The sequence below is a fragment of the Rhipicephalus sanguineus genome, chromosome 6 (assembly GCF_013339695.2).
Source record: "Rhipicephalus sanguineus isolate Rsan-2018 chromosome 6, BIME_Rsan_1.4, whole genome shotgun sequence".
NCBI lineage: Eukaryota > Metazoa > Arthropoda > Arachnida > Ixodida > Ixodidae > Rhipicephalus > Rhipicephalus sanguineus.
Window position 1 is genome coordinate 76,006,736 of NC_051181.1, and position 9,842 is coordinate 76,016,577.

Sequence of the window (9,842 nt, forward strand, 5' to 3'; positions counted from 1 at the left end):
CATCCCAATGAATAGTGCGCAAGCCAGGGTCAGAATTCGCTTAAACGAGTTTTAATAATGTAAGCAGCTCCAACAGGAATTTTTTTTTCTTCAAATTACACACAGGAACACTTCCAGTAATAACCTCTCTAGAGGAGCGCGTCTTATTTACACCACGTGGCTTCGAGTGCCTAATCTGTAACCCACCTGAAATAACTGATCATGCTTTTTCTACACTGTGGGAGGGGGGGGGGGGGTACTTTAGAATTTCCATTAGAGCCGCATGGCAAGCAATAGACAATGAAGACGGATTACCATTTGACCAAGTCATAATAATTACATTGCACAGTGTATGACGCTCACGAATGGCTGGATTCTTCTGTGACCCAGATAAAAGATCAGCTAGAATGCATTTTCAGAAAAGCTTGGCCCGTTTTCTCGAAGCAGAAAATACAAAAGAATGTGTTCCTTCAAGGATGGCTAGGGTAGAACCCCTGGTTACAATAAAGGAATTAAGATGGCAATCTTATTCACGCAGTGATTGACGGCAAATGTGTGCTAGAAAGTTTTATTTTCTCTTGTAATATATTTCTGTTGTGCTAATTTTTTGTGGCGTAAAACTGGAAATTAAAAGAACAAACCAAAGTGGCGCAGTGGGAGCGTGCTGGGTTCATAATCTTTAGGTCCGTGGATCAAAACCTCGCTTTGCTGATTTTTTTTTCCTGCATTTACTTTTGTACAATTTCTTCACACTTCCCGCTGCTGTGTGCTTCTATGCACTAAAATTCGTTTACACCCTTTGGATGTGTATTTGTCGCACAGCAGTGAATAAACTAATCCACATGCACCATGTGCGCCGTTTCTGTTACACTACACGTCGGGGGGGTACATCCCGGTCATGAATGTCCTGCTTGTTATCATCGTGACACGGCTTTAATTACTTTATACCTGACCAGAAAGTCTTAATATGCACGGAGTCTTTGAGAAAGGAAACGCAAGCAAGACAGATTATTGCAGTTGTTGGAGGACAAGGATGAGCACCCAAATGGCATAAAATGTTTTCCGGGTCATTTTTATTAATGCACCCATGTCTATCTGTTCTTATCAGCCTTTATGCAGAGTTAATCACAATAGACGCACCAAGGAAAGACACCTGGCAACGAAGTTTCCACGCCTATTCGCCATGTTCTCGACCACGTACAGTCAAAGTCAAAAGTGTAGAGACCGCTATAGGTCAGAGAAAATTTTGAAGTTCCCAGCAGTCTGTGGCTATAATCGGTCGAACCGCAAAGTAGACGTTCTTAGCGTGTTTTGGATAAGGCCGTAAGTCTAAATTCAAGCCTGTGTACCCTAGCAGCGGGAATTTTCATCTTTTTCTTGTGTGGCGAGGTCCCTAAACGTCTAACGATGACAGTTATATATGTTTAAGGAAACTACATACACATTGCATTCTATGTAATGGTAGACCTGGGCACAATGAGTGCTGGGGCGCAAAGTCTGTCCCATACTTTGACCTAATAGGGAGGGAGGGCGCTGCGATGAACGCTCGCAGTTTCTTCGTGTGTTTTTCGCAGTTTGTGTGTTTTTCGGTGGTGTAGCCAGGGGGTGTTCACCCCCCCCTCCTACATTGACGAAATTTTTACATTTTATGTGTGTATATATACGCGCGCACAAACATACACAAGTTCGAACATATCATCAAATGTGTATACATAAACGACAATGGCGATGGGGAGGATTTACAGACTCCGGCTAGTGGGACAGTATGCGTTTCGGAGAGAAAGACGAAGCCGTTTTTCTTTTTTTTGTGTACAACTGATTTGAACACGCTGTTTTGCTGTCGCAACTTGTTCACGTCTTTTGTTCGCGTTGCACCGCGGCAATATATATAAAGGGTGTTGACTTCGCTATCTGGCCACCTCCGAGAAAAGTTTGTGTCTACGCTCCTGACAACAGTACATACACATATCGGGGCGTCCAATTTTAGTATATCCGTAAACGAATGAATAAACTGAACAGCTTTGATGCAGCGCGAAACGGCACACGGACACAAAAAGGCACACAAGATCACCTCACACGGATACTAGGAACGACATGTCTATTTTCAAAACCAGGCCACTTTTAAACCACTATCGTCAGGCAGACAGTTATACACGCGGGATCACTGAAAGGCAGGGGCGTAGCCAGAAATTTTTTTCGGGGGGGGTTCAACCATACTTTATGTATGGTCGTGCGTGCGTTTGTATGTGTGCATGCCTATATACGCAAGCAAAACTGAAAAATTTCGGGGGGGGGGGGTTTGAACCCCCCCAACCCCCCCCCCCCCCCCCTTGGCTACGCCCTTGCTGAAAGGCGCGCGAAAGAAGTCGCTCAACCAAAGCCAAATATGACGAAGATAAGACCCTAACTAACCGATTACGCCAGAAAACCAACTCCTTAGGCGATTGGGCTGTCGATGGCTTCGTGATACAGAAATCACCAAGAACATGGATAAGTTCGGCTTCACCAAACAGACGGGTGATCTCTTATTCATATCGAGCAACAATGACTGTCTTGTGAAACAAAGGTTCGGCAGCCACACGAATGAACGTGGAGTGCGAGAAACACATCAGGCGGCACTTTATTTCATTCGTAATCGTGTTCTCTCAGTCCCTCATTTACGCACCTGCTGGTTTGGCCGACATATTGTTTCCCACATGTGAGCTGAACACGGTAAAACACAAATGCCTCGAAATCAACTAATTTGTATGCAACAAATTTCTTTGTTGGGTGTACAAAGGTGTATAGCAAACAAATTTGTTGATTGCAAGGCATCTGCAATTTAACGCTTTCCGCTCTCACGTCGGAAACAATATGTCGTCCAAACCGGCAGGTGCATAAATGCATTTTATGCACCCGCCCCCGAATAATATCCTTCCTACTTCAACATCAACTCAGGTTCCGTGCACAGGACGCACACATGTGGCAGTTAGGCTTAGACTACCTGTCCCAGAGTGGGAGCGGCCCTCATCAGCCCTTGGCTGAGTCTCGGGACCCAATAAAGCTTTACCATGCCATACCATACCACATTTTATGCGCACCGCATGAAATGCACGAACATAGCTGGAAGAACGCTGCAAGCTTGCTGCTACGTTTAATTCGTTACATACTCAATCCCCCACTGAACCGGCACTAAAATTCGATAAATTCACATCCCAAGAAAAAAATTCTGCGCAGTCGACAGGACTCGAACCTGTGCGGGGAGACCCCAATGGATTTCTAGTCCATCGCCTTAACCACTCGGCCACGACTGCACGCTGCACTGCAAACGCAAACTAGCCGAATTGGGCGTTTTAAGGGCTACAATCCTCCTTAATACTACCTTCATCTGGACAGTACTACCTTAGGGTGTAATGAGGTGGGTGTAACAAAGTTCTGCGCCCTCAATTTTACTTCGTTAAGAAATTATGTGGAAGAAAGGAGGTAAATTCACTATCTGACGCCATTCGTCGAATGGAGTTAGAGGAACAAAAAACTCCCATCTCATTTCCTCTGGCATGTTTTCTCTTTTTTTTTTCCGAAGCTTTCCATAACGCCTTCAGTGCTGGCGGGCATGCATGCAGCTGTGCGGGGGAAAGAAGTAAAAGAGGCGGCATGCTTCAGCGCACTAAAAATCCCTTGCACAGATAGCCCAGAGAAAGAGATATACGAGACCCTCCGAACGGCTGGAGAGGAAGCGAGGAAGCCCTTTGGCCTTGCCGGCTGCAGCCTACTACGGCCCGCCCCCGCCAGGTCAAAAGCAAGCCAGACGAGGCGCTACCGAATGGGACAAAGCTTCGCGCCGCATGCGCGCGCGAAGAAAAAAAAAACAGAAAAAAAGAAAGAAAGTGAGGAGGGAGTCGTTCCCGCGGCGGCGCGATCGTCGTAGCTAGGCCGGCTAGGCCTTGTGGACGCCACTTCTCAAGTGATCAGCTGTGTCGGTCGTGTGTGCGCGTTTTGTGCCTGCAGCCTCACTGTGTTCTCGCCGCTGGATGTGATATGCGTGGTTTGACGACAGTGCGACGTGCTGCGCTGCGAGTGCGATAATCGCGACGGCCCGTCGACTAAAGCGAGCGTGCCGCTGTGCATTACCAAGCAGATGATGGGCACCCTGCAATTCTAGGAGGCGCTGACCCTGCGTGCTCGGCAAATGGCTCGGCACAGTCAGGAACAAAGATGGTAAGTAATACTGATGTTCTCTCTCTTTGCGAGCCCTTATCGTCGCTTATGCACCTGTAGATGACCTTCTGCACATTGCGTCGCTTGAAAAGTGCTATGAAAAGCAAAAAAAAAAAAGAAAGAAAAGAAAATCGGCATGTCAAGCTTGCGAAATGCCCGCCAGCGCACCATGAGCGTGGCATGTAACCCATGATGCTGTACATTACACGCATGTCATTCATTGTTTCCATGTTACCAGCTGTCATTTATGTACGTGATACAGTCACGTCACGCTATACCAGTCTTGGTATGATATCAAGTTAGAGAACCGGACGCGAGTGCACCAGTCTCCATGCCGTAAATGACATACATGTCGTTATTTTCATGTTACTATATGTCATTTATGTTCGTCGCACATTGACGTCACGCTGTATCAATTTAGGTGTATGTCAAGCTAGCGAACCGGCCGCGAGCGCACCATGAGCGTGGCGTGTGTACATGACATGCATGTGATTATTTTCATGTTGCCAGCTGTCATTTATGTTGGACGTACAGTCACACTGCACAATACCAATTTTGGTTTATATGAAGCAGGCGAAATGGCCACTAGCGCCCCCGAGACCATGTTGTAAAAATAACGCCATAGATGACAAGCGTGTCATGATTTGCACGTTAGAAACTGTCGTTTATGTGCCTCATACACTCTTGTGACGCCATACCTATTTTGGTAAATATCAGGTTAACGAAACAGTCGCAAGAGAACTAAGAGAGTGACGTGTAAATCATGTTGTTAATGAAATGCATATCACGATTTTCAAGTTAAGACCCATCATTCATGTTCTTCATGCAGTCGTGTCATGCCACACGAATTTTGGCATACATCCCATTAACGAAACACTCACACGAGCTATGAGTCGTAGGCGGCTAGATAGATAGGTAGATAGATTCGTTCAAAGTCGTAGAAGTGTTTAACAAATGCTTCGCATTTAAGTCGTTAAACTCAGATAGCAATGATGTGTGATGCATGTTTTGGAACTTCTGTGAATATCACTCATGCTTCTTACGACCAGTCAATCGACCCAGGAGTGCACCCTCATAAAGTTGTTTGCACGATATAATTTTCTTGCCTGCGATAAGGCATGAATGAGGCATGATGCTTTCAGGGAATATACAATAGAGCAAAAGGCCATGGTTATCACATTGTCACATGATGGAATGTGCATAAAGGACAACTTTGTTTTCGATTTATTCTTTTCTCCAACTTCATTTGTTTGTTTTAATCCTTCGTCATCGTGTCAATTTGCGCACATTGACATGTGACAAGACCGTGCGCTCTCATTTTGCAGCATCTACCTTGGATGCAGTCAACTACCCTGGACATCTTTCTCCAGCCAGGCAACTGTGAGAACCCACCGAAGCACAGATTGTCAGGAAGTGAAAAGACTTTTCGGCAACAATTTTGCATTGCGCACTCTGCCCATCTCCTGAAATAGCATAGGTACATAAGCACTGTACCTTCATACATATGCATCAAGGAACATTGATATAGCATATCAAGGTACATTAACATCATTAGCTTGGATTAATTTAGCGAGAACGAATAAATCATGTTAACGCTATACAATGACGGCCATATCATGTGACAGACATCTGCTAAGTGCAGTGTGTATTGTGAAGCACATGCGTTTTATGGTATTGAATGAATGGATAAATGTTTATTCCAGCAAAAAACAGGAAATGGGCCTCAAGTGAAAAACGACAATGGTAGCTTGAGAAGTGCACAAGGCCCAGTAGAGCAAAAATAGAGACAGAGCAGCAGAAACGTGTGCACGTTCAAAGGCAAAACATATACGCATACAAAAAGAAGCGGGAAAGACAAAGCAGAAGAAACGTGCACATTCAAAGGCAAAACACCTATGCCATCTGCAAAGTGACAAAATCAAAAAGGGTGAACATTTACGCTAGTGAAAACAATGAAAATGAGAAAACAGTGACAACAGAAAAGAAGGAACGGCCATTCAACGGCATGGAAGGAATGCAACTGCATTGGTCACGTATCAACAGTGGAATTTGCCAAGGCTACATGTGCATATTCTTAGCCATTAGGAGATGTGCAAGGCTAATTTAATCGCATTGATATAAGTCAGCTGTTGAGTCTGTTGAACCAGATTGTTGAATCATCTTGTTTATTCCCTCTCGTTAATTTGCTGTTTTGCATTATGTTGCCATAGTTTTCAAGGTCTATACATAGTATCATGACTGTTGACACAATTTGACAAGGTGAAAGCGCTGTTATTGTGCCCAGGCCTTAGTTTATCCTCACTAGAAGTGCGCTGTTTATTTTTGCCATGGTTCAGTGCCAAGTTGCCCAATCTTCACTCCTAAACAGAGTAGGTGCGGTTAATCAAGACCTTGCTAACATTCACAACCCTTTTAAAGTGTACTTATAATGATAATTTTACTGACATCAGAAACTACCCACATAATGGTAAACATGGCAAGAGTACACTTCTGGTGGTGTTTCGCATTTTTTTTACATCCGTTTGTTTTTTGCCCTGTGCACACGAAGTGAAACACTCGCAAGGAAATACATAGCAGCATCTCAATTTTGTATTTATTTCGTGTTTTGACAAAGTGTCTTCAATAAGGATAGTCAAGCGCGAATCTTCGGTAAGACATTCATTTTTATGTATACAGAAATCTTAGTGGACTTCTCTTTTGTGTAATTTTCAGGAATACACTTCTGGCAAAGCAGCAAGTGTTGCTTGCCCACCAGTCTGTGTTCAAGTCAAGTGTATTGTGGGCATGAGTGTCGGCAGGATTTTGTCTTGGGGGTGCAAGGCGGTGTAACGTGTCGGCCTGTTGAGCAGGAGAGCATTGGTGTAGCTTGGGTGGGGTCAAGTGCTGGTGTGTCTTGATGGCGGCAGGTGCCCTTTGTGCAAACCCCTGCCGACACCCATGATTGTGGGAACACCCCGATGTGCCTCACTTTACACTATGTCGAACAGCTCGTACATCTTACAACATTTAGGCCAACACTGGTATTGATGCAGTGTGTTATGCGCAATACTGCGTGCAACCTTTCTGATATCGTGTGCATTTGAAAATTTCGCATTGTTTAAAAAGACGCTGAGTGGGCCCAGTGTTATTCAGCAAACATAAGTCTTAACAGGGGCAGTTGGGCGAGTTGGTGTATATTCATAGTTAAAGAGGGTGCAAAAAAATCAGAGCACAGAGAAATGAAGGGGACAGGATGACGCGCTACTAGCAACTGAAGTTTAATTGAAACCACAGAAAGATGTAAACACAGTACGAAAAAATTACAAGACTAAACAATCACACATCCACAGAGGAATGAAGGGGGCAGACAGGACAGTGCGCTACTAGTAACTGAAGTGTAATCAAAACCACAGAAAGATATAAACACACATGACTAAAAAAGCCGCACATCTTCAACTTCAGTTGTTAGTAGTGTGTCGTTCCGTCCCCTTTGTTGCTATGTGTTCTTATTTCGTTTTCACGTTTTCCTTGCCTATGAAATGAACTCCTGACTGTTTCACAGTCTCTATATATGTGTGGTCAATATTGATTCATTCTCATGGCATATCAAGTCCTCGGATCTAATGTGCAAAGCGACCAGTCACTATTTACAGGAATTTTTTTATTTAGTGCCTGTGATTGCCTAATTGCAAGTTGACGTTGCAGCCATGGTGCTTGGATTATTTTCAATGTGGTAATTATGCGTAAGCCATCAAGTGAGGAATTAAGGATGAACTTTTGAGTTACAGATGGCACTAGCTGGCATAAAAACATTGAAGCATGGCTGTACTTGTTATGCATATTAGAAGTATTGGTACATTGCAGTCATGTGATTATGCCGACAAGTTCCCAAACACACTTCCAGAAATTTACGATGGCTTCCAGGTATCTGTGAGTAAATATGTACAGCAACATATGATGGCAACCTTGTAATTTTGTGGGCATTGCTGAATGCTTTTATGCACCTTGGTAAGTGGACCTACAGTCAACACCACAGGTCTATTTCGGGCTTTTTTGTAGGAAACTCAAATCCAAAATCATGTGCGACATGTTTTGATGCCATAGGGCAAACTAGTGCAATAAAAAACTGTACAACTGCCTGTCTACACGGTTTCATATTTCCTAAAAGTGATGCTAGCCTTATTGTACTAATTAGTTGCCTTCGTGTGTAGGCTGACACCAAGTTCCTTGGGTAGCTTATTTTTTTGGATTCTACTTACATACTGGCACGGTGAAGTGCACACGTTAGTGCGCATAATGATGAGATTTTACACCCTACTTTCGTATTGCTTTACTGCTGTGAATTATGTATAGTGCTTAGGCTGTACTGTATATGTTGCTCCATGTGTTCAGTTTTGGGAGTAGGTTCTGCGCACGACGATGGAAATATATACCTATACCCTTACATTGACACGAGAAGTGCTGCTGTTTTGATTCCAATAAAATGTTGCAACCACTGGTTTTGTATCAATTGAAGTATGACTACTTGTCGTGCATGCAAATTATGAAGAAATGAATTTGTGCTTGCAAAAGAAATTGCTGAAACACTGCCTGCTCAATGTAACTGCTTGTGTTTTATTACCAAACACATTGAACAGATGATTCACAGATTATGACACATTGTAGAAGATAGGCAACAGAAAGACAGAAAGTCATCACTGTGTTCTAACGTAGATTGGGTGATCTTTTATCAATAGTAGCATAATTGAAGGCTGCTGTTGTATAAATAAAGTTTAACGTAGTGTGCAGGTGGACGAGGGAGTGCACATATGATAGTTTTTCCAGTTTTCTGCATGTTTGCTACAGTCCTCGCCTTTCTGTGTTACAACTGTGAAATTCTGAATTGCAAACAAGCCAACCTCTCTGCTGCTGTGGTGAAGTAATTCAACAGAACCATATTTTCTCAAGAACAGCTGTTCCATTGAGGAAGAGGGTAATGCTTTTTTTTAATGGGTACTGCATCATCTGTCTGAGGGGAGGGCCAAGTAGACATGGGCGTTCACAAGAGAGAAGTGCAAGTACATTAACTTTTTTGTTTTGTGGGAGACCTGTCACTGGTAAACTGGGGAGGTTGTCCTTGACCTTGGGGCACGCGTTAGGCATTCGCTTTAACGCGGTGGCGTGATACTTACCAATAAAAGCTAATTAGTAAGAAATGTAGGTAGTATCCGAGTATGAAAGGAAATAAATACTGAATATGCGCTATAGAGAATCACTGAATGCCGTGCTAAAGCGTGCATTGCGAATAAGCGCTAATTGCGGAAATAGATAAGCGTTCAGCTGCTCAGAAGGCGCTGCTCGCGGCTGTACGCGCGCATTCAACGCACTTTATGTAGGCGCGCTACAATGTCCTTGTAACTCTGGAATTTTCTGCGTGTGTAATTTTCATATGCGAACGCAGGCGGTCCGCGCTAAAGGTTGCATTGCGAATAAGCGCTAATTGCGGAAACAGATTTTTATTCAGCTGCTCAGAGCGCGCTGCTGCCTTTGTGTGCAGCTCTCGGCAGTACGCGCGCATTAAATGCACTTAATGTAGGCGCGTTACAATGTTCTTCTAAGTCGGGCCTCTGCGTGTGTAACTTTCATATGAGAACGTAGGCGGTCTTCGAACCGCTCATAACACGCTGCCACATCTGGACGCGCAGCAA

The 9,842-nt window shown here is 44.0% G+C and overlaps 1 non-coding gene across 1 annotated transcript; it reads right to left on the reverse strand.

Annotated features, from left to right (window-relative positions):
• Window positions 1-3,190: 3,190 nt before the first annotated feature.
• Window positions 3,191-3,272, reverse strand: Trnas-aga (transfer RNA serine (anticodon AGA)). The gene has a single exon. It is a non-coding gene; the product is annotated as a tRNA-Ser (tRNA).
• Window positions 3,273-9,842: the final 6,570 nt, after the last annotated feature.